This window comes from Orussus abietinus, unplaced genomic scaffold (genome assembly GCF_000612105.2).
Source record: "Orussus abietinus isolate OABI.00-Male unplaced genomic scaffold, Oabi_2.0 scaffold51, whole genome shotgun sequence".
Taxonomy (NCBI): Eukaryota; Metazoa; Arthropoda; class Insecta; order Hymenoptera; family Orussidae; genus Orussus; species Orussus abietinus.
The window spans coordinates 521,017-544,203 of NW_019394250.1; positions in this window are offsets into that span (position 1 = coordinate 521,017).

Here is a 23,187-nt window from a genome sequence, read left to right on the forward strand (position 1 = left end):
CCGAATGGAAAATATATGGAACCATTGTAACACTGGGTGGTTAAAGTGAATTTATTCCTAACGCACTGTGACCATATTCTCAACATTTCTTACATTGTCCATAAATCCTGTCGCGTCCAGCAGAAGTTCATAAAGACTGACACATCCTGGAAGCTGTTAATATCCGCGGTAGACATCGGCGACGTCGTAGACGCAATTCGTAATATGCCGCATGCCGCATCCTTTTGACGTCGACGGTGCTAAGTTAAAATTCTTGAGGGACTTTGAACTCACCCACGCGAGTTTGAACTTACGTAGGAGGTCTTGGTAAGTCGCGCATAACTTCTCGCAAGTGAGGACACTGACTGGGTGTCAAGGGTCACGTAATGGCGAAGAATTTCTCGTTCCTCTTTAACCGGCTCGGCGCGAGCGTGAACGCCTTTGTTTCCGCTCGAGGTGAAACCACTCCGGCCCCGTTGGTTCTTCTAGGATACCTAGCGGGGTTAGTAAGGCCCCGTTCCTCTTCTTCTTGCCTCGTGAATAGTAAAAGTGAACTCGGCCCGAAGGCGCCGTGTCCGCCGAGGTAACCGCGAACGAAAGCCAATCGCTTGGCCGACCATAAACTCGAGAGTAACGTTGTATTATTAACCAGAGAAGAACACTCCTTGCGAGCCGCGGGTTGACGTTCCGACATCTTGCCTCGGACGAGAACGCCGATCGTTTAAGTGAGCCCTATGTCGGGAATAAGTCGAGATGGAGGAATAGGGAATGCTTTGAGTATGCCGCCAATATTCGTTGGTCACGCACCCAATGTACGGTGCTGGGTTTGACTTCATGCGCATACAGACCTAGGGATGCGCGATACGATACGATATTTTAGAGTATCGATTCACTATTTTCCGATATCTGATATTTTGTACCGATAGTTTCAATACCGATGCAGATGAGTATCGATCCAATTTCTGTGGTATCGATACATTGCGATCCGGCTAATCTGAAGTATCAACTTTACACGGCGAGAAAAAAATTGTTATACTTACTACAATTGGGATGGATATAACAGCAATCGATGGGAAATATAAGGACAGCAGGTCTACAAAGTAATGATTACTCTGCTAAAAATGCCAAATGTACAATTTCATTGTAGTACACATTATTACAAAGAATGATTACAGTTACAACAATATGACAGTTATAGTTATAATCGTGACAGCATAAACTCGTCAACTGAAGCAATAGTTACCACATAACGTGCGTATATGATAACGTTCGCTAGTGTACCTTTTACTGTTGATACATGTAGAAAGTAACATGCAGCAACGCATTTACTACTGTTGGGGTAGCTAGAAAATACAACAGCGACATGTGTATATTACAGTCAGCTCATGTAAAAACTACCATTGACTAACGTACATATATGTTGCCGTTGCTGCATGTAAAAGGTATCATTGTAAATGGTATCCGTTCCAGTCGGGAACTCGGGAAATCACTACAGATATACTACATTGAAAACGGTAAATATTTGTTTTATGTAAAGCTTACCTTGGAACGATTGTTGTAGATTTTCTAACCTCCACTCCTAAAGTTCATTTTTTACAAAATCATCCGTGTTGTCACTCAAAAAAACTATTACAGTGAATTGAAAAAGTAAAACTCGATCTTAAATTAGATCGAAAACCGAATTTCGAAGAGGACCGAATGATGAGGCTACCGAAGTCAATGAATCTAACAGTCGCAGGACTGCGCAACTGATGCATGTCACGACCCGAATGCTTCTCGCGCTGTGTCTTAAGGTGAAATGAAACACGTCGAGGAACTTGATCAACGTTGATAAAGAAGATTTTTCTAAATGCCTAAGCTGCCGACGTTCGTTTTTATATTGACAGCTGGGTCGAATTATATTGTGCATTGTACCAAATGGCATATTCCACCTGTCGTTTTCCAAATTCCAAATCCAAATTTTTAATGTGTCAGGACAATTCTTAGATGATCAGGAATGATGTGTCAAAGTTTCGGACATTTTGGTCTAATACCCTTAAAAAAAAGTGTTGTATTCGAATCGACTGATTTGAAGGATGTTTCACTTCACCTTAAACGCACAATAGGAACAATAACAGTTCACGTTTGTAAAAAATTCTAGTACTACGGTATATTATGCGGTTTTCAATAAAGTTCTTGTTTTTAAATTTTACAACTGTGATGGTCATTTCTACCCGTGCCTTTATACGTGTAATTTTTACTTTCCAATGTTGTACACGTAACCCTGCCAGATGCAAATATAACTGCAATTTATTTACAAGAATTCTGCAGTTGGTGCTACAACCGCAATGGTTAAAAGGACAAAACATTGTAATTACATCTACAATAATTGTCAATTTTTAAATTGACAATTGAACATTGACATGAAATTGACAAAATTGAAAAGTGAAAATTTTCAGGTCTCAGCCTATATAGTTTTAATATAAAATGAATAAATTACTTAGCTCCCAGCATACACTTCTTGATGCTCCCAGCATATACTTCTTGATACTTCCAGCAATTATTATCCTTATCATTAGTATTACTATTTTTATTATCGTCATCATTCTCGTGTTAGAGAGGAAGTCACTATTAAAGAAACCTCCATTGTGGAACGTATATTTGTCATCGTAAATTGTTCGATTACTTACAGGCACGTCCGTACTGCATTATTTATTAGAGCTAATAAATACCTTCTCGTAAATGCATGTTCATTCCTTTCGAATATACATCTCCGAGTAAAAACGCATATCAGATTAGCATCTGGACATTCAGATTACTCATCCAGGCGGCGCTTGAGTACGAATAAGATCAGATATCTTGCAGCACAGCTTTTATATATAGGTTTATTAATATCGGTCCGAGTCGGTAAAGAAAAAGAAATCCAAGATAACGTTTACCGAAAGCATTCACAGAATGCAAGATGGAAGAAAAGGAAAAACACAAATGTGACAGGAATAATTTTTTCCACAAATTCGACTTCTCTATTAATTTGCAATTAGAATTAAATCCTTACATTTTTTAATTCTTATTTGACAGGGGGAATATAACATTTGAAATTCACACTCTTGTTCAAAATTAGACACTACATGGCAGGTGTTAGTAAATATGTTTTTTTAAACTGCAACAAGGAAATGGGGTTGGATGAAAAGGGGTGATGTCACTTAAGCTTTTGACGTAATAAAATAAAACGTATAAGTGACAGCTTTATTTTTTTGATCAAATAAACAAACTATTTCTCCTTATGATTAAAAAAAAAACCATTAGATTATGATTTTAATTGTTTAGATTTAGTTTCCAATTTTTTTTTATTTGGCTGGATGATGTGGAAAACTGTAGACGTGCACAAATATGTAAATTTGGGAGAAATTATAATTCTTGAAATTGTTGTACGTTTCATGTGTAACTAAATGTACTGTGACATATGCAAAAATATGTTTAATTTCAGTTTTTAATGCCATAATTGTTTCATTGCGTTAGGCAAAAGTCATTGATTTGTAATGTTTACGAAGCAAATGCAATTTGAGCTACTTTTACAATTCATTATGGATTTAAATTAATTGATTAGAGCAAGATGTCGATACTTAAATTGTTTCTTAGTTTATCGAATTTTCTTGTTTCAATTGAAAGGAGAGAAGAGGAGATCTAATTGTAAGTCTATCATCAATATAACAGAGTCGGATCAGCATTAATTAGCAGTTCAGAGTTCTATTACCGAATTCAGTAAACGGAATTATCTAAATGAAGTTTTATCTCAACATAAGAAGAAAGGAGTGTAACAAATGTCAATATATATGCAAATGTCGGTAACGTGGCGCGTCAATTTATGCTAACACTTGACCCTAGTACCGCAGAATAATTTCTAAATATATTTTTTTAATCTTTGCTAAATATCTCAAGCGACAGATTTTTCAAGATGTCTCGTAGATTTCAATCGTTGACATCTAAAATATTTGTTGAAAAACTCAATGACATATTTAGTTTTAATAATTTAGAAACATGTATCGAAATTATATTTTTTTTAATTACAAACATAATAAAAATACATTGTTTACTTTACAATTATTATCGGACACTTCATTTGGTATCATAAAACACGAGAAATTGTTGCAATATTTTCGTTCCGCTAGTTCATTATGGGAGCAAAACGTGTGATTTTGATTTTAAATATTTTTAAAACGCTTATAATTTATTCGGCAGATGATATAAAAAAAAAAACATATTAAAATGAAACGAAATGTTTTGTATATCCGTAAGAAAGATATTACGAAACACATGGAGCTAACAATATACAGATATTGTGAAAATAATATTCTTAAGTCAATATTTTGCAAATATTTCAAATGCCTGCTAAATATTTAAAAAATGTACGATATTCGTTAAATATATAGAAAATATAAGACAAATATTTTGTGCTACTAGGGGAGTATTCAAAATGGCGTTACCACCAAAAAGGGTATAGATGAATTTTAATTTATCGACGTCGATTAAATTTCTCAACGTTTTTCATATCATCTTAACACTAGGTTTACGGGCGTTTTTTATATACCTATTTCTACGAGCAGCCGTCAAATTGACGGGTAAACGAAAATACGGATTTTCTTTAAAAAATCGATTGATTCAAATTAAGTCTGAATTAGACAACACTAGGCTTTACGTTTAAATAAATGATTAATTAGTAAAAAGTCCTTTTTTACAAATTATCACGAAAATGATTGGAATGCTCGTCCTCTCATCCTCGGAGTCAGAACTAGAAAAAATGCGCATCCTTTTCTTGCTACGACACCCTTTCAAGTTTTCCTCTTCACTATCCGAAGATCCTTCTATCTCTCCACTTTCAATGCATTTTTCTTTCACTCTCATCTTCGCTTTGGCGTAATTCATATTATCTTCTTTGGAGGTATTCTCTGAACAATCTTCATCGATGTTGACAAATTTGTTCAATGTCTTATTATATCTCCTGGATTTACTCATGACTGCTAGAAAAGGGAGATTGGTAAAAGTAACAAAAAAAAAAATACTGTGCCCAACTTCAATTACCCTGTTGTAGATACTTACAATAAGCGGAGACTGTCTACAATAACTGAAACTTTTGCACCCTGCCTTTGAAAAACGTCCTTACACTCACTACAAAGAAGCAAATGTATATGGATTGTTTATGAAATTAGCTAGTCCGTCAATTCGACGGGTTTCGTATAGATAGGTATACTATGTACAGATTTTAATAATTAGAAGGCTTAGGAAAAAATAATTCTGTGTACAAATTCTTTCGATGAAATGATTAATTTACGATACAAAAATGGTTAAAATTAATGCTATGGTTTTTTCGGTATTTCTTTTCGAAGTTTGAATTCCGTCAAATTAACGGGTCCCGTAAACCTAGTGTTAAGTACCAGGGTAACCAGACACGATGATTAGTTAACGTGAATCCGTGAACGTACAAACATGAGATCTCACATTCATCGGTGCCATTCCTACACTGAAATATACCGTCGGAATAATTTGTGGAGGGTCTATAGAGCTATGTAAACAAATTATCGACCACGAACTGGAATATTAATCCTCGTGTATAGAGAAATAGCTAGTCGAGGAATTCTCCTGAGACAGTATCAAAGCGAGAATTCCTGAGTACTCGGGTCCAAAGTGTTTTCATCGTATACGCCTCTCGTACACACGTGCTGATTTTGAACAAATTACCAGAATTTGAAATGGGAAGATATTAATAAAACCCGTCTCGTTTGAAGGTTAAATGTATATTTATGTCCGCTTTGCAGGGGTGAGCTCCAGACGAACATTAAATCGAAACTTAACCTCACTTTTCGAATACTAAATTGAACCTCGTCCCTTATCCCAGAAATAGAGTTTAGTATGAATTATTAACAAAGATTGTCATACTAAAATATTCTTATTTAAGGTTCTAATTTATATGAACAGAATAATGCAATGTAGTCACATTTCTAATGAATTTCCCAATTCATTTCACATCGTCCCTTCTCATGTAACTAGTACTTTGATGCATTTCAAATTTAAAGCGTATAAAATAGAACAACGATTTTATTCTGAGGTTTTTCAAGATTCGACTAAAATATTCCTGGGACTTTGAAGTTCTAATGAACAAAATTAACTCTCAGGTTCCTAGGGAACTAATTAAAACGAACGTTTGTGTCAGCAAGCTGAATGATCCAAAGAATAAATGATTTAAAGATTGAAATAAAATGAATAATTTCGATGCGGGAACGCGTAGAAAAATAGTTCAGGCATAATACAAAATTTGATTCGCTTTAGCAAATATGAATCATTTCAAAATATTAACAAAATTTTGTTGCCCGAACTTTTTTACTGTATAGAAAACAAAACAACTACTGCATAACTAGGGCAGTACAAATTATATACATGATTGTAAAATTCTTTCCCGCGCTCAAAAAAATATATAGTTATAGGTACTAGAACTATTTTCGATGTTATACTGACAACATAATTTAGTAATAAAAATAATAGGAAATTTAACTAAAAAATTATAATTTCATTTATTATGGTAATTAGTATTTTGGTAATCGGTAATTCGTAATTGGTATTTATGGTAATTTATAACAACTTTTTTCTCTCCGTGTAATATGACCAGCATAGCTGCATGCGTGTTATTTGGCCACGATGGACAAGAACTTTCCGTAACGAGAAGAACGAGGAAGACATTTCAGGATACTTTTGATCCGAGTGCTGTTCCAAATTGTGAATTATGCAACAGTAAGATTGAAATGCACATTAAATTGTAATTGTTTATGTCGCCTTCTAACATTTAATTTCACCTTTTAATTGCCTAGCATATGGAGCTTGCAAATTTTCCTAATTCCGTTTGCGCGATACGAGGTAGAAATTGAAATCGTTTTTAAGCACAGTTATCGGTCACATACCCGGTGCATTTGCGCTCAGAACCTTTTCCCCATTAGATTCAGTCCAGGGATTTCGCGTTTTGGTTTGGTGGCTACAAGATCGGGCGAATAAGCACGAGCGAGGTGTGAGTAGTATCACCAAAGATACAGAATCGACTCCCGGAGTCGGACCTCCACCCGATCGGTCCTACCAGCGGGATAATTAATACCCTCGCGCGTAGTCATAAGGAACGCACCGTAACCCTGAGGTGGTGGAATCCTCGTTTACGAGGGTATATAAATAAAGTGGACGGTTCGCGGCAGGGTCCCGTGCTCGAAGTGCGGCCGCGGGCTTGGCGGTTTACGGGAAATTCTATCCGGGCCGGCCTAAGGGGTAATTCGTTTCCAGTGGCGTTCGTTAGTCGGGTGGTTCCCTCCTGGAGAGTCCTTCGGCTCTAAGAGGAGAGGCCCGGGAAAAAAGGCAGCCGACTCGGCGCCGCCGCCGCCAGTTGCAGCTGCAACGAGTAAGAAAGCTCTCTCCGCTCGGTCGAGGGACTCCAATAACAGAATAAACATGGCGCGCTAGGCCTTGCCTCCTACAATTACGTGGCATCGTCTGGACCCCTGTTACACCCTTAGCTACGCGGCTACCTATATTCCACCGGCTTCGGTACGGGACAAGCCGATAATTTAGCGGTTTTGTTGCTTCCACGATCCGCGCTCACCGGCCGTGGCACAGGCCGCGTTTTACATGCATTAAGACCCTCTCCTGGACTGCCCACGGCCTCCGCCTCGCCTGACTCCTCGCGATTTCTGTTGGCCCGAAGGTCTCTCCGGCTGCGTCAAACCGAGCCGTCCCCCAGCCCCATCACCGGAAACACCACTTACTCACGAATCCACTGATATTTAGCGATCGTTTATCCGCTCCGTCGAGCTCCCCGCAGGTTCTGGTCTGAGACACTCGGCTCGACTCTACCCCGAATGCGCGCAACTCCTTCGAGTTCCACCAGTCTCGAAACGGGTTTCGACCGAGGGCTTCGGTAGCAAGGGCGTCTTTCGATTGGCGACCGTTTCTTTAATTAAGATGTACGATCCGCGAAAAGGATCCGGGGCCTTTGGGTAATGGGCTGGGACTCGAACTCGGGCCTTTCGTGATAAGGACGAATGCTCTACCAACTCAAGGCACCAGGTCCTTTGGTGAAACCCTTCCGTGAATCCCACTTCGGATGAAATGGAGGAATCCCGATACAATAGATATGGCAGGGGTAAAGTTCCTTATTTATACGCGTGTTTCTCAAGTCCAGGATTAAGAAATGCTGGAAATGCCATCTAATAGCATCATCCCACTCGACGTACATATTATGCATCATCTTCACTGACAAAACATGAATACCAAATGAACACAAATATTTCTCATCATATGTGATGATCGCCTTTCTTAATGGGTAGGAATTTTGCAATAGTGCATGGTTTAACTGGACATCTTTTATTGGAAATACAGTATTTTATACTTAAACAAACCAGAATAGCAACTGAGCCAGGGTGCATAGTTGTTACTAATGATAAGCTCTTAAGTCAGGCGTTCTCCAACATTTTTTCGTATTTCTTAACTTCTTATGGCGTTATAGTATTCGCGGGTAGGTTTGCACATTATGCAAAGAATCTTCTCCCTGTAATAATACCGCAATTTACTTAAATGTTTTCATTACATTTATTTAATTTCGATTTATTGTGCAAACAGTCACTCAGCGACTATGCTGTTGATTTGGCGAAGTTGGCAGTAAAATTGCCGCTTTATTTACAATTAACTACTATTTAATCTCATCGTCGTGTTTTAGTATTGACCGAATTTGTGCAAATTTTATTTTCACCGTTAATTACTATTTCTATTCATCTTTGTACAGGCAATTAGTAAAATTCAAATCGCTTGAATTCGTGACGTTTTAAAGAAACAAGATGAAAAATTTTGGTATGTGTATGGTGGGGGATGATTGGTGATTGTTGAATTCCAGTTAATTCAAGTCAAGTATGAATGCCACTTGAATACCGTTGCATCGGAAGGTCGGTTAGTAAAATTCAAATCGCTCGAATTCGTGACGATTCGAAGAAACAAGATGAAAAACTGCGGTATGCGTATCGCGGGAGGATTGGCAATTGTTGAATTCCAGTTAATCCGAGTCAAGTATGAATACCACTTGAATACCGTTGCATCGGGGGATCGGTTACATCATCAATGCATTTGAATATGATCAGAATTTATTGATATAATCTAATTTTTTATACAATTAGTAAAATTCAAATCGCTTGAATGCGTGACAATTCAAAGAAACAAGATGAAGAATTGCGGTATGCGTATCGCGGGAGGATTGGCAATTGTTGAATTCCAGTTAATCCGAGTCAAGTATGAATGCCACTTGAATACCGTTGCATCGGGAAATCGGTCACGTCATCGATGCATTTGAATATGACCTGAATTTATTGATACAATCTAATTTTTTGTACGATTAGTAAAATTCAAATCGCTTGCATTCGTAATGATTCAAAGAAACAAGATGAAAAGTTGCGGTATGCATATCGCGGGAGGATTGGGAATTGTTGAATTCCAGTTAATCCGAGTCAAGTATGAATGCTACTTGAATACCGTTGCATCGGAAGATCGGTTAGAGGAACGACTATAAACCACGAAGAGAGCGGGCACCATACCGAATCCCTATCTCGATTTAAGATCGCAGAGAATGCTAGCGGAAGCACGGGAAGATTCACCATAAAACACGGAGGTGAGGTAGTTCTTGAGAGTGACCAGAACAAAGGTTCTCTTGGTGTAGGCACGAAGAAGAATTCTCGCGACCCTCGGCGAATTAATGGCATTCTCACGAGTCAGTGATACCGAACAGAGCGATACTTTCTCACGTTCGAGTTTTTCGCAAGTCGGAATGTCGATAAGAACAGTTAATGAAATCACCTTTAGCACGTGTGCGACCGAATTGTATAAATACGGTTAAGAAATGGCAATGCACGTGTCCAATTCACTAATTTTCGAACAGTGACTCAAAAATCAGTCCATTTCTTCCAACTTTCTCTTAAGGGGATGTGAAAGTGGCATCCGAAGAGTCAATCGTTCATGAAACTTTTCTCCGAAATGAGTGTACCCAATCGTTTCGAAATTTACAACGTGAATATGAAGGCTACAAAGAAGGTTCAAACGCCCGTATAATTTAAATAAAAACATTTAAAATACCTATAAACAAATATTTAGAAAATTGAAATTTCATTGATGTTAGGATTTTCCTTATGACCGCAATATTCACATTGTAAATTTTGAAACGATTCGGTACACCCAGTTCGGAGAAAAGTTTCATAAACCAGACCTCTTTGAGTCCACTTTCACATCACCTTAATGTTATTTCCTTAAATGAACTTAGCCTAACTACTGAACAATGAATTAGTTCACCACACAGTGAAGTGGCCCTAATTAGTGTTTAACTTCTGCAGCACAGAGTGTATCGTCGTTTGCGAAAGTGTGAAATTTTATTCGTCATACGCCTCTTGCAGTACACTTCACACAATTAACAATTAACCCTTTGGCCCTTAAAAGCGCATAAAAGACGTCCGACATTTGGTCCAGTATTGCCTGCACGCTTTGATGAATTTCGCCCATATGTCGAAAGGGCTCCGTATTCAAAGGGTTAAGGTGAAGTGAAACACGTCGAGGAACTTGGTCGACGTAGATAAAGAAGATTTTTCTAAATGCCTACGTTGCCGATGTTCGTTTTTATATTGACAGCTGGGTCGAATTATATTGGGTATTGTACCAAATGGCATACTCCACCTGTCGTTTTCGTACAATAATTATAAAGAAATTTAAGTAAAACTCCAGAAATCCTCTGGATTCATGCTTTCTGGGGCCCTAATTGACTGCAGAGGGATTGTCCTGACCCTATCGATTCTCATATCAGAGCCTTCGATAATTGTATATTGATCGAAATATGAGAGCTCGACGCCATTTTGGTTCTGGTCTGGGCTGAGTTAAATAATGTTGTTTAAAAATCCAAATCTTGAATGTGTCAGGACAATTCTTAGATGATCAGAAGTGACGTGTCAAAGTTTCGGACAGTTTGGTCTAATACCCTTAGAAAAAAGTATTGTATTCGAATCGACTGATTTGAAGGGGGTTTCACTTCACCTTAACAATTATAAACTACTTCTGAGGGTGCATTTCACTACTTTGGGTTTATCAAGCCTGAGGTGAATGTGCCATAGGCGAAAGATACCGAACAGAATCCAGTTTGCAACCGAGGGGCTATTCACTTGGAAATCAGTGAAAACGATTTCCTTCTTTGAGTACCGATTGCTTTCGATTTCATATGATAAACAACAATGCGATTCGGTAACAAGTGACGTTTGGCCTAGAAATGTTACAATTCGTTCGTTTCGTCTGATTTCCTAGATATGGTTGAGGTCCGGCAGTTAGCGAGTCTGCGCTCCTTGATGATGTGTACTGGGAGACATCAATGCCCTTCCATCCTGCACAGGCAATGCCGTATCTGCAGGGGAGGCATTCATGTCCGCCACTGCACATCGTGCTGCAGCTTTGTTGCAGCATGCGAGGTCGCGTGGTAGGGACTTCCGTTTCAAGATATGCGGTTTCTGTCGGCGGCAACACACGAAGATTTCACCTCCTATAAGATGGGTTTCGTCGGCTGAAAAAAGTACAGTGAGCGGTGCGGTCTCGTTACGCGGTTACTTACACCGTCAATGGTAGTAGACGATGGGGTATTCACTCAGGAAATCGTGGATTTCAATGCTCGAAATTACCTTGAAACCTGCTAGAAATCACCGAAATCCTGTCAACATTTCAAGGCCAAACGTCACTTGTTACCCAATCGCATTGTTGTTTATCATATGAAATCGGAAGCAATCGGTTCTCAAAGAACGAAATCGTTTTCACTGATTTTCAAGTGAACAGCTCCTCAGTTGCAAACTGGATTCTGTTCGGTATCTTTCGCCTACGACACGTCCATCTGAGACTGGATGAACGCAAAGTAGTGGAACGTACCCCCAGAAGTAATTTATAAGTGTTAAGGGGATGTGAAAGTGGCATCCGAAAACTCAATCGTTCATAAAACTTTTCTACGACCTGGATGTCGGAAACCATTTCATACTTTAAAACGTGAATATGGAGACCCTAAGGTAGGTCCTAAAACTCGCGAAATTTCATTTTTTATAAACTATTTTTAAAATACCTATAAACAAATTTGAAAAGAATTGAAATTTCATGAGTTTTAGGACCTTCCTTATAGTCTGCCTATTCACGTTGGAAAGTTTCAAAATATTCGGTAAACCGAGTTGGGAGAAAAGTTTTATAAACAAAACCTCTTCGACACCACTTTCACATCACCTTAACCCTTTGAATATGGAGCTCTTTCGACATATGGCCGAAATTCATCAAAACGTGCAGGCAATATTGGACCAAACGTCGGACGCCTTTTATACGCTTTTAGTGGCCCAAGGGTTAATTATGTGAAGTGTACTACAGGAAACTGTGTTCTGCACGTTCTAATATTCGTTCTTTCTACGTCAGTTTCAACGTTGATGCTGCGGATCTTCACGTTCATTAATAAACTAGCTCTCCCTTCCCCTGGCTTCGCACCGAAGCCATGAAAACCCTTGTACGACCTTTTTTCACCGACTTGCTTTATTACAATCCTCCTCGCTCGGTTCCCTCTTGTCATTCATTAATGTTTCATAAAAAAGATTTCCAATAGGCAAGCGCCACGTTTTGTGCCGCTTTATCCAGGTTATGCAATAAATGATGCCTCAGCGGTCATTTCTCCTGGGACTTGCTTTACTTTTACCATCAGTATTCAGCTCCTTATTAATAAAGCATGAAAATGTGTAGCCTACGTCCACCGGAAAGAAAGAAAGCTTTTCAGCGTTGAAAGAATTGTTCGAATTCATTCAGTAGTTTTCGAAATTACCTTAAATACGCAAACAAACATTTTCATTACTATTTCGGATAACAAATAAAATTGGGTCAAACATAGTTAATGTTGAGGGTGCAGAAAGTTACGTAGCATAGAGTATTCTGGTACCCATACTTTAAGATTAGTCAACTTGTAACATTCTTTTGACGTAACAGCCACATTAAAATTAGATCGATCTAGGGTCCAATTTGAAGTACAATGTTACAGTTGTTGAACACTGGTGTAGACAGTTTCCAATAAGATTGTGCAGATTTTTGCAGAACAAATGAGTTGACTATGTGTATTCTTATGAAGCTGCTCTTGACGTCGGAAAAGGATCAACAAATGAGCCGCTCAGTGCACACATTGATTAACTCCATAAAAGAAAAAGTTGAGAAATGCGATGAAGTAATATAGATTCTTTTTTAAAATTCCTATTATAATATAACTTCAAATATATAATGTAGAATACATAAATACAGTTATAGTTTTCATTTAACGGTATATAAAATTAATAAGAAAGAATAGCTAAAAAATAATCGTCTGCATTTTATATCGACAAATGTTTTTGCAGGTATTAAATTTCCTCCCCTATTCCTGTATGCCAAACCTTTTGTTCCGTTATGCTTTTGTAAATTTCGTGCCATTTATCAGGATTACGACTTCTTTTCCTCCCAATCGATGCGTTTGTTGGGGAATTTGTACCGTTGCAATCAGATGAATCTGAGAAACACGATAAACGTCTTCTTGCCCCAGACTTTCTGCTGATAAACCGTATTGAAGAACCATCACTGCTTTCCACATCCACATTGTTATTAGTTTCACTCATCTTGATTATAACGGTATAATATTTAGTTCTTTAAAAACAATCAGGGAGTAATGTTGAAAAGACCAAAAAATATGTAGTCCGTGTAATATTGGTGAAGTATACGGTAACATTCAGCGTGAGAGATCACTGTTATACTAACTACCGTCTGCATTGCGCTTCTTTCTATCTGTTTGCTGATGCGATTTTATTACTCATATTGTTGAAAGAGGGAAAGCATCTTCGGCTGTTTAAAAAAAAAAGCGTCGATGTACGGCCGCAACGGATAATCCAATAATACTATACTGCCAGGTATTCGTCTACGATTTACATTAGAGTATGGAGTTAATCAAAATGGCTTCTGAAATAAATTACTTATTATTCAATGCCCAAAAAAATTTTGCCGTTTAATGGTGTAAATCTCTATTAATCAGGAAAGATATTATAAATATAAAAAGTTATGACTATACCAAGTGCTTTGACACCTAAATTTAAGATTTTTCAAAAAGTGGAGTTAGTCGATGTGTGTACTGAGTGGCTCAAATATCACGGCTCATTCCCTCACACATTTGCAATCCAGGGCGTCCCGACGATGGAAGACGACTACGGATGATCCAACTAGAAATAAGTCCCACTACCTTTCCACGCTTTTCAAGAATCCAGTTTGATCGGCTCAAAATCCATCGAAGGTGTGACGGCATGTCTGGGAACAAATGGAGGCGCTGACTCACTCTCGTAAAGTTCTACTGAGAATTTATTGATAAATAAAAACAAGTCTACGCGATGATGGGACGGTAACCCATGACTTCCGTAAGTTACAGTGAAACTATAGTAAAAACTCACATTGCCGTCTCTAGAAACTGTGACGGTTTGCCAGCCCAAGAAATAAATTGGAATGCTGCGTCATCACTCCAAACATTAATAGATTGATTATGTGCCATGTAGGAAAAACATCTACGTGAAATGACGTGACTAGACGATTTCATGGTTTTCTTGCAGATTTCTTTGCAACAAAATGTGAGGAGCAGCATTGCAGGCTGTCAAAGTCATAATGTTTGTTCGAGTCACGAATGAAACGGGTACCGCTTTTCAAATAAATAATACAACAATAGGTAAAACATGATGCGAACTTTTCACTTCTTCTAGTCGTGCTAAAATAGAAGAACTGGGACTAGTAGCCGTAAAACTGAAATAATCATGAGATGCAAACACGTCACATTACACAATGGCAGATAGTCTAATGTAGAAGGCGGTAAGGAGATAAAGGTCCTTCATTCTACGTCAGGATAAAGCGGTCAAAATGAGAATATCAGGATGGTGAAGGAAAAATTAATATACCACTAATCACTTCATGTAATGATCAATTATCGACTGTTGGGTTGATTCGTCCATTTATTACGTGCGATATCAAAGGTACGAAGCAGACTAATTTCCTAAATCCCGTATCCCACAATATTCAGGACCAAGAACGCAGCAATTCCGGAGTCCTAACTCTACATTAACGGCCCAGGCAACCCATGAAGTGGAATGTACGTAAATTAATCGTCTAAATTAGGTCTATAGGTATAGCAAATATACATCGTCTATCATCCACCAAAAAGAACATTTTTCATACATACTTAATGTTTATATCTAAATTCTAACTTGATAAAACTGTTAATTTCGTCCATACTCTGATTTTTTATTTACTTCCTCTTTGGTTGGTGACCATACATCATGATTTTTTACCACTGTGTAAGTTATGATGTATTACCAGGCACCGTATGAAGTATAATATACTTATAGTGGTCTTTATTAACTATTTAAAACCCTCGGATCTTTCGTGTTTCCCAATAGATAATTACCAAGCGGCACCACAGCAGTTATTGCATTCCGCATCCTTGAATTCCAAGCAAAGCAATAGCGCTTACCTTTTTTTTTTTAATAGGAGACTATCATTTAAGCTGAAAAAGAAAATGATATTTTTCGACAATTCAGATGGATTTCCTCCTGTAATAATGAGCGCAAAGGAGCAAAACGACGCGACATAACGATCAGTGTACGGCTTTCACGAATTAAGGGGGTATTCGCATTTTGTTGAGTCCAAAATCAACTCGTACGCTGAGCAAAGTTCTTTGATAACGAAGGGTAAGGGCAATGTGAGACATTCTCACACGAAAACGAAGAAATGTTTCGAATGGGTGGAGCCAGAAATTTACTGGATTTGGCGTTTCGTCTCGGACCTGTCTGAGAACTCGCCAATAAGACTATAGATAGGTCCTGCCTTAGACCCTGAAAACCTTTATTAACCTCTTCGCTTACAATATCGTGTGAGAAACGTGGTATATCAATCGGGCCAAACGTGAACAAAACGTATGAGAGACGTGGTATGTCAATCGGGCCAAACGTACACAAAACGTATGAGAGACGTGTGAAACTTTGAACGTTCAACCAAACCGTGAAATGGCCCGATGTATGACCGACATTTTTCTTGTTTATGGCACGCGCTATCGGAATTTAAATCGTAAGGCAAGGGGTTAACCGTTTGAATCCCACGGACCTTTCATGTTTCCCAATCGACAATTGCCAAGCGGCGCCACAGCGGTTATTGCATTCCGTATCCTTGAATTCCAAGCGAAGCAATAGCGCTTGTCTCATGCCGTGTCTAAAAATGCAAAGGGGCGAGATTGCGTTGCTTTCTATTCCTTTGCGGTACACAGTACACATTCTATGGCCGGTAATCGTAAAGACACGCATCGACAAAAACCGAGGGTCCAATTAATGTTGCCTTCACAGATTACAGAGTTGATACTTTTGTACACAGGATAGATGAAGCGCCATCGCGCTGCTTGGCACCCAAACGGTTAAAAAGGGAACTGAACCTGTGGTTTGCTTACTCTGCTTTTATATTGAAACTAGAATAAGTTTGGGCAAATTATTGGCAACCACTAATCAACTATCGTTCAATTACGTGTTTTGCTTTACTCTGGGTCCAATTGCCTTCACAGTTTACAGAGTTGATACTTTTGTACACAGGATAGATGAAGCGCCATCGCGCTGCTTGGCACCGAAGCGGTTAGAAAGGGATCTGAACTTGTGGTTTGCTTACTTTGCTTTTATATTGAAATTAGAATAAGTTTGAGCAAATTATTGAAAACCACTCATCAATTATCATTCAATTACGTGTTTTACTTAACTTTTTGAGGCACGCTGGTATTAACCCTTTGCACTATAATTGTTTTCCTAATGTGTTCACACCAGAGGTGACATAGTGCAAACGATTAAAAGTGTCCCACCTTTTTAATGCGAGAATATGCACGGTGGGATATTTTTTTACCCATCTCGAAATTTTGCAATTGCTACGTGCTCATAGGTTTATTTTTAGTCTCACTTACGTAAAGTAGGTGGCAATACCATCAACAAATGCTATAAATGTGTTCGCTTGTGTTAGCAAGTTTTAACATGTCAGTACAGGTTCGTTATCTGTTGCAAGCAGAAGTTTTTATTGCGACAATCTTTTTTTTTCTTGGTTTCATGTAAAAAACTGTAAAAGGAAGTTTATTTTTATTATAAACTATCAAAGTTACCCATTCTAAGAATGGGAATGTGTCGTGTTTGTTATTTCATTATTCTTGTTAGGCCCTATCAAATGTGTTCATTTTTGTTTGTTACATTATACATTTTTCATAAAACTACTACTTCATCTTTCATTTACGATTTAAAATAATAAGATTTACATATAGTTGAATCAGAGATCTTCCAACTAACACGACTCTATATGCATTTTTTATTTTTAAGCTCTAAATGAACACTTACATTTTTTTTCTTCATTTCTGTTAAAAAGATAGGTCTAAAATAATTAAAATTCCTTTGTATATATATATATATGATTACTTTATTAAAAATAAACCAACTTTGTTGAATTTAAAAAGAAATAAAATTTCTGTACATCATGTGCCTTTTTATTTTCTAACATTCCGTGCCTCAAAGGGTTAAGCAGGGTACAATTCGTGTATCAAAAATTGGACGTAGTACGGTACATGTTGCCAAGATAAGAGAGAATATTCTTTGTTAAAAGTGGGTACAGTCATGAATATAGTAAACTAGTAGTTAGGTCATTCAGAGAAGTTTACTCGTAAAGTGAAAGGTCGCCTGGCGCCAGCCCTCCACGGAAATATCGTTGGTTCTGGTCAACAAACGTTTTAGTGACCGATCAACTTCTATGAACTAATCGCATTCAAACTGCGATGTATCGGAACTATAAAATCCAATTATTTCGGAGCAACAAACGATGTAAGTGCCAAACTTAAGATAGGTTTTATTTTGAATGTAACACACAATACAAGTGTTCAGCTAAAGTGATTCCATTACTTCAGTGCACTCAATTATTTTATGAGTGTTTTGTAAACTTTTATTTCACGTTGAACCTAAAATGCATGTATTTGGTAAATGCGACTGACTTCATTACTTTTGCTTGCTTAATTATTGATTTATTGTGAGATTGGTTTTGTAAAAGAATCTGCCGAAGTAACCCAGTAACATTTAACGCAGCGACAAATGAATTGTCGGTAATGATTATTTATTTCTCATAGTGCCCGTCAAAGGACAAAGAAATATCAAAAAATAAATATTACATTAAACTGGATGTGTATAATTTTTAACAATAAAACACTCGTATTCAAACGCGAGGTCAGTTCCGGCTTTTATTAAAGAATGTTAATACCTTTTATAATACAAGGTCTTCAATATGCAACAATCTATATCTATTTTAAATGCGAAGGTAAAATATAAACAAACATGTACTTTCGTGGATAATGATCCTTTATTGTTGCATAATTTCGGAATATAATAAATATTTCTGCTGCCATTTCTCACGGGAAGCGCCTTGTCGTTGTATGTATTAAATTCCTGTTGTCTGATGATTTTTTCATGCACGTCCCATCTCGGTTTTCGTATCACCCACCATCGTCGTACGAACACGGTCCCGTACGTACATCTCTTGTTTCTCCTGAACGTCTGCCACGTTGGTTAAGTTATGGCGGAAGTGAATACTCAGAAGTAAGGAAGACCGAGTAAATAAGGAATATTTCTTTTCATAGAGGGTTTGGAGAATTGATATCTTCAAAATGCAATCTCCCTGGAATTTTCTACAACTTCGTAACGTACAGTTACATTGAGAATTTCAAGACCACACACTGCTGCTACATTGTTGTATGAATGTCGCATAAGATATAAACACACCAATTCAGTTTGAAACGATGATTAGTAGGATGTATGTAAGTAATGTAATACATTGTTAATAATTACAATTAGGCGTAGGGGATTCGTATTTGCAGGGAAGGATGGTTTGTGTGTCCTGATGCGCATTGCTTTGTTTTATTGTTTAACACATCGATAGGTAGCCTTACAGGTTCAGAACTCTTATTGCGTACGTACATCAGATGTTTCGTGTAATAATCATATGATCGCACCTCGTAACGAATTAAATCGCGAATAATTTCGAATGCACGGGAAAGAATGTTTCTTTAAAACCGAGGCAGAGTCCTGCGTGAATGGGTAATGCGGCACGCAGATGTTTTATGACCTGGAACAAGGCGGAGAGTTTCCTACCAAGAACATCATTACACCAAAAAAGGGGCACGGTATTTTTTGAGCGTTCCCAAAAACCTTTCCCATCATCGCAGCAATGTACTTCAGCTGCGATTTGTGAAACTCTCCCCTTTTGGGTTCGGTCCAAAACAACATTTTTCCGAGGAAAGGACGCCTCTGCTTGGAGCCTTTTTAACATCGTTTTCTATCCCTCCATGGCGACTCAATTCTCCTTGTACTTCAATCGCAGCAACGAATTTGCTAAGCGTTCTGAAGTCTTAACCAATTGACGACCTCTTCAATGTATAGATCCATCCCCTTAGATTTAGCGTTTTTTAGCGTTTTTGACCGAACAGTCAGTTGCTGCTAAATCGTCCACAAGTAATTTTCTGTACATTTTCTCGCCTCGATTTGTCAGCACTCCGCAAACGTTTACACCACATCCAACGACTAACTTGTGCCGTAATTTGTTATTAATATATACCCTGTTGGATATCCATTAAATTCAGGGAATTATTTATTTCACGTCAACCTTAACCAAGTACGGAATATTAAGTTGGCGCGAAGGGTAGTCCACCGAAAGCGTTCACGACTAGTACATGTTGGTCGTGAGATCGGGCTCTACAACCCTGGTTGGGTCCAATACCCTCGCATCTTTGCGGACGAGACAACAACTTTCTCACTCAGTATACGTCCTTCAGGATTACTTCAGCAAAGAGCAAATAGCTTGTGTCCTCTTACGCGTGAAAAGTAATGGAGTTGACAACGACGACAAAAGTGGGAAACTGTTCGGCAGACGTGGATGACACATCCCGATGTGATGGAACGTCGGAAACGCGCACGATAGAACCGGGAAGGAGTTTCCCGCGGTCTGAGGGTTGCCTTCAAGATGGATCAGTTCTCAGCTGAAGAGGATCCGTTTCAGCGGACCATGCTGCATTCTGATGCACGTGCATCCTCGTATAAGCTAAATTAGTCGGCCAGTTTATCGTCCAACGAAGGAGTCTTCTCGGTGGTAACAGCAGCTGAAGATGTAGGTGTTGGTCCTTTCAACAGAAGCAGAAAAGCAAATGACAACGATACCAGCTCCTTCGGTGAATTTCGACAGTGAGGCAATGGAGTCCTAAAATATTATTCGGTTGAGGTCATCATAAACCGAAGTGCGATTCGCGATATGATGACAGGGGCACTGATAAAATTCGCACGTCAGGATTCATAAACTTTAATCGTAAACTGCAGTTACGAGGAGAAGAAGGGTCTAAAATTGGTGTACAGCCAGGATTTAAATACTTTACTTCGAAGAAGAACTATACTTTTGGTAAATGTTCAAGGTAAATGGCTTGTAAACAAATCAGTTTTTCCGTGGCTGTGCTCTGAATTCTTTCATCGTCATATGATGACCATTAAAGTTCTGTAGAGAATTATTAACAAATTATTGGACTACGTAAATTAATTCCATCTCCCTTCCAAGAGTTACATTTATGAAGTTATTATGAATAAGCGTCCTATGCTTTATGAAGCAAATTTGATGAAAATTTTACATAACTTCATCTATTTGGGTGGCTACCGAAACGCATTGTTGTCTATCATATGAAATCAAAGGTAATTGGCTCTAGGAGAAGGAAATGGTTGTCGCTGATATCTGAGCGAACAACCCCGGTGAATACACAATGAAACGTTCGTAAACAAAATGAAAAGTTCGCTGGGTCTTAACATAGCGCTATGCTTTTTAAATCCAGATGTGTTTCCTTGCGACTCTCGGTACAGGTCTGGAATTGTTTTACTCACTATTTTGGTGGTAGTAAACCAGTAAACTCGCTCGAAAAGGGAGCACGACTTTACCAGGCCAACCTCGTGCATTTATACAGAGGCGAGTAACAAGAAATGCGCGCTGCGCGGTCGGTACTTCAAAACAAACTACATAACTACGAAATATGCGAAATTCAAACTTCTCATAGAAACATAGTTTTACGACACTAGCGTAAACTTCTTCTAGAATTTTGTAGTTAAGGTACGCAAAGCGAAACGATAATCCTCGCATGATATGAGCCGCTCAGTGCACACATCGACAAACTCCACTTTTTGAAAAATCTTAAATTTAGGTGTCAAAGCACTTGGTATAGTCATAACTTTTTATATTTATAGCATCTTTCCTGATTAATAGAGATTAACACCATTAAACGGCAACATTTTTTTGGGCATTGAATAATAAGCAATTTATTTCAGAAGCCATTTTGATTAACTCCATACTCTAATGTAAATCGTAGACGAATACCTGGCAGTATAGTATTATTGGATTATCTGTTGCGGCCGTACATCGACGCTTTTTTTTTTTAAACAGCCGAAGATACTTTCCCCCTTTCAACAATATGAGTAATAAAATCGCATCAGCAAACAGATAGAAAGAAGCGCAATGCAGACGGTAGTTAGTATAACAGTGATCTCTCACGCTGAATGTTACCGTATACTTCACCAATATTACACGGACTACATATTTTTTGGTCTTTTCAACATTACTCCCTGATTGTTTTTAAAGAACTAAATATTATACCGTTATAATCAAGATGAGTGAAACTAATAACAATGTGGATGTGGAAAGCAGGGATGATTCTTTAATACGATTTATCAGCAGAAAGTCTGGGGCAAGAAGACGTTTATCGGGTTTCTCGGATTCATCCGATTGCAACAGTACAAATTCCCCAACAAACACATCGATTGGGAGGAAAAGAAGTCGTAATCCTGATAAATGGGCACGAAATTTACAAAAGCATAACGGAACAAATGGTTTGGCGTACAAGAATAGGGGAGGAAATTTAATACCTGCAAAAACATTTGTCGATATAAAATGCAGACTATTATTTTTTGGCTATTCTTTCTTATTAATTTTATATACCGTTAGATGAAAACTATAACTGTATTTATGTATTCTACATTATATATTTGAAGTTATATTATAATAGGAATTTTAAAAAAGAATCTACATTACTTCATCGCATTTCTCAACTTTTTGTTTTATTGAGTTAATCAATGTGTGCACTGAGCGGCTCATATACAGAATGCGATATTTTTAACCCAATAAAGACCAGATCATTTTGAATTGCAAGATTTCATCGAGGAGGCACTCTCGACAGTAGATAGGAAAAATGCTGAAGATCTTGGACCCCTAAACTGGAGACGATTGCAATACCTGACGTAACATCTCCGTATACTATTTCCTGGTTTTTTTACTTTATAATGTTAAACTGCCCGCGCTAGAAGTGGACGGCTGAACATAAGAAAGCCGGCATTGATATTTGAAAGGCGATGGTCTGAATCCACTTCAGAGTAATGTGACATACATTACAGGACTAAAAACGTTCCCCAGTCGGGTTACACCACGATCATTGACGGAGTAACAAGTAGTAAAATCATGAATTTTTAATGCATTCTTGCGATTCTTCCTTCGGCACTGGCAGGTTCTTCTGTAGCGGCACGAACCTTTGACAACTGCTTTTATGAATAAAGATCGATATAAGAGCACAGAGCTACTCATCCTGTAAATATTCAGGAATCCTGCCCAGGCAACCCATGAAGTGGAAAATACGTAAATTAATCGTCTAAATTAGGTCTATAGGTATAGCAAGTGTATATCGTCTATCACCCAGCTAAAAAAAATATCTAAAGGATATGTATAAATATATAGGTCTATTGTAGATGAAAAGTATATATCCAGTATTGATCTACAAATATCTACTTATTTCTTGACGCATACAAAATATATAATAGCTCTAGTAGACATCTACCAAAGGTTAATCAACATCGTTGAAAATACGTTTAGAAAAATAATAAGACACCTCGTGTACACAAATTAGTCGTTGGATATGGTATACACCGTTTACGGAGTGCTAACAAATCCTCGAAAATGTACAGAAAGTTAATTGTGGATTTAACAGCAACGGACTGTTCGGTCAAAAACGTTAAAAAACGCCAAGTTCGAGGGGTTGGA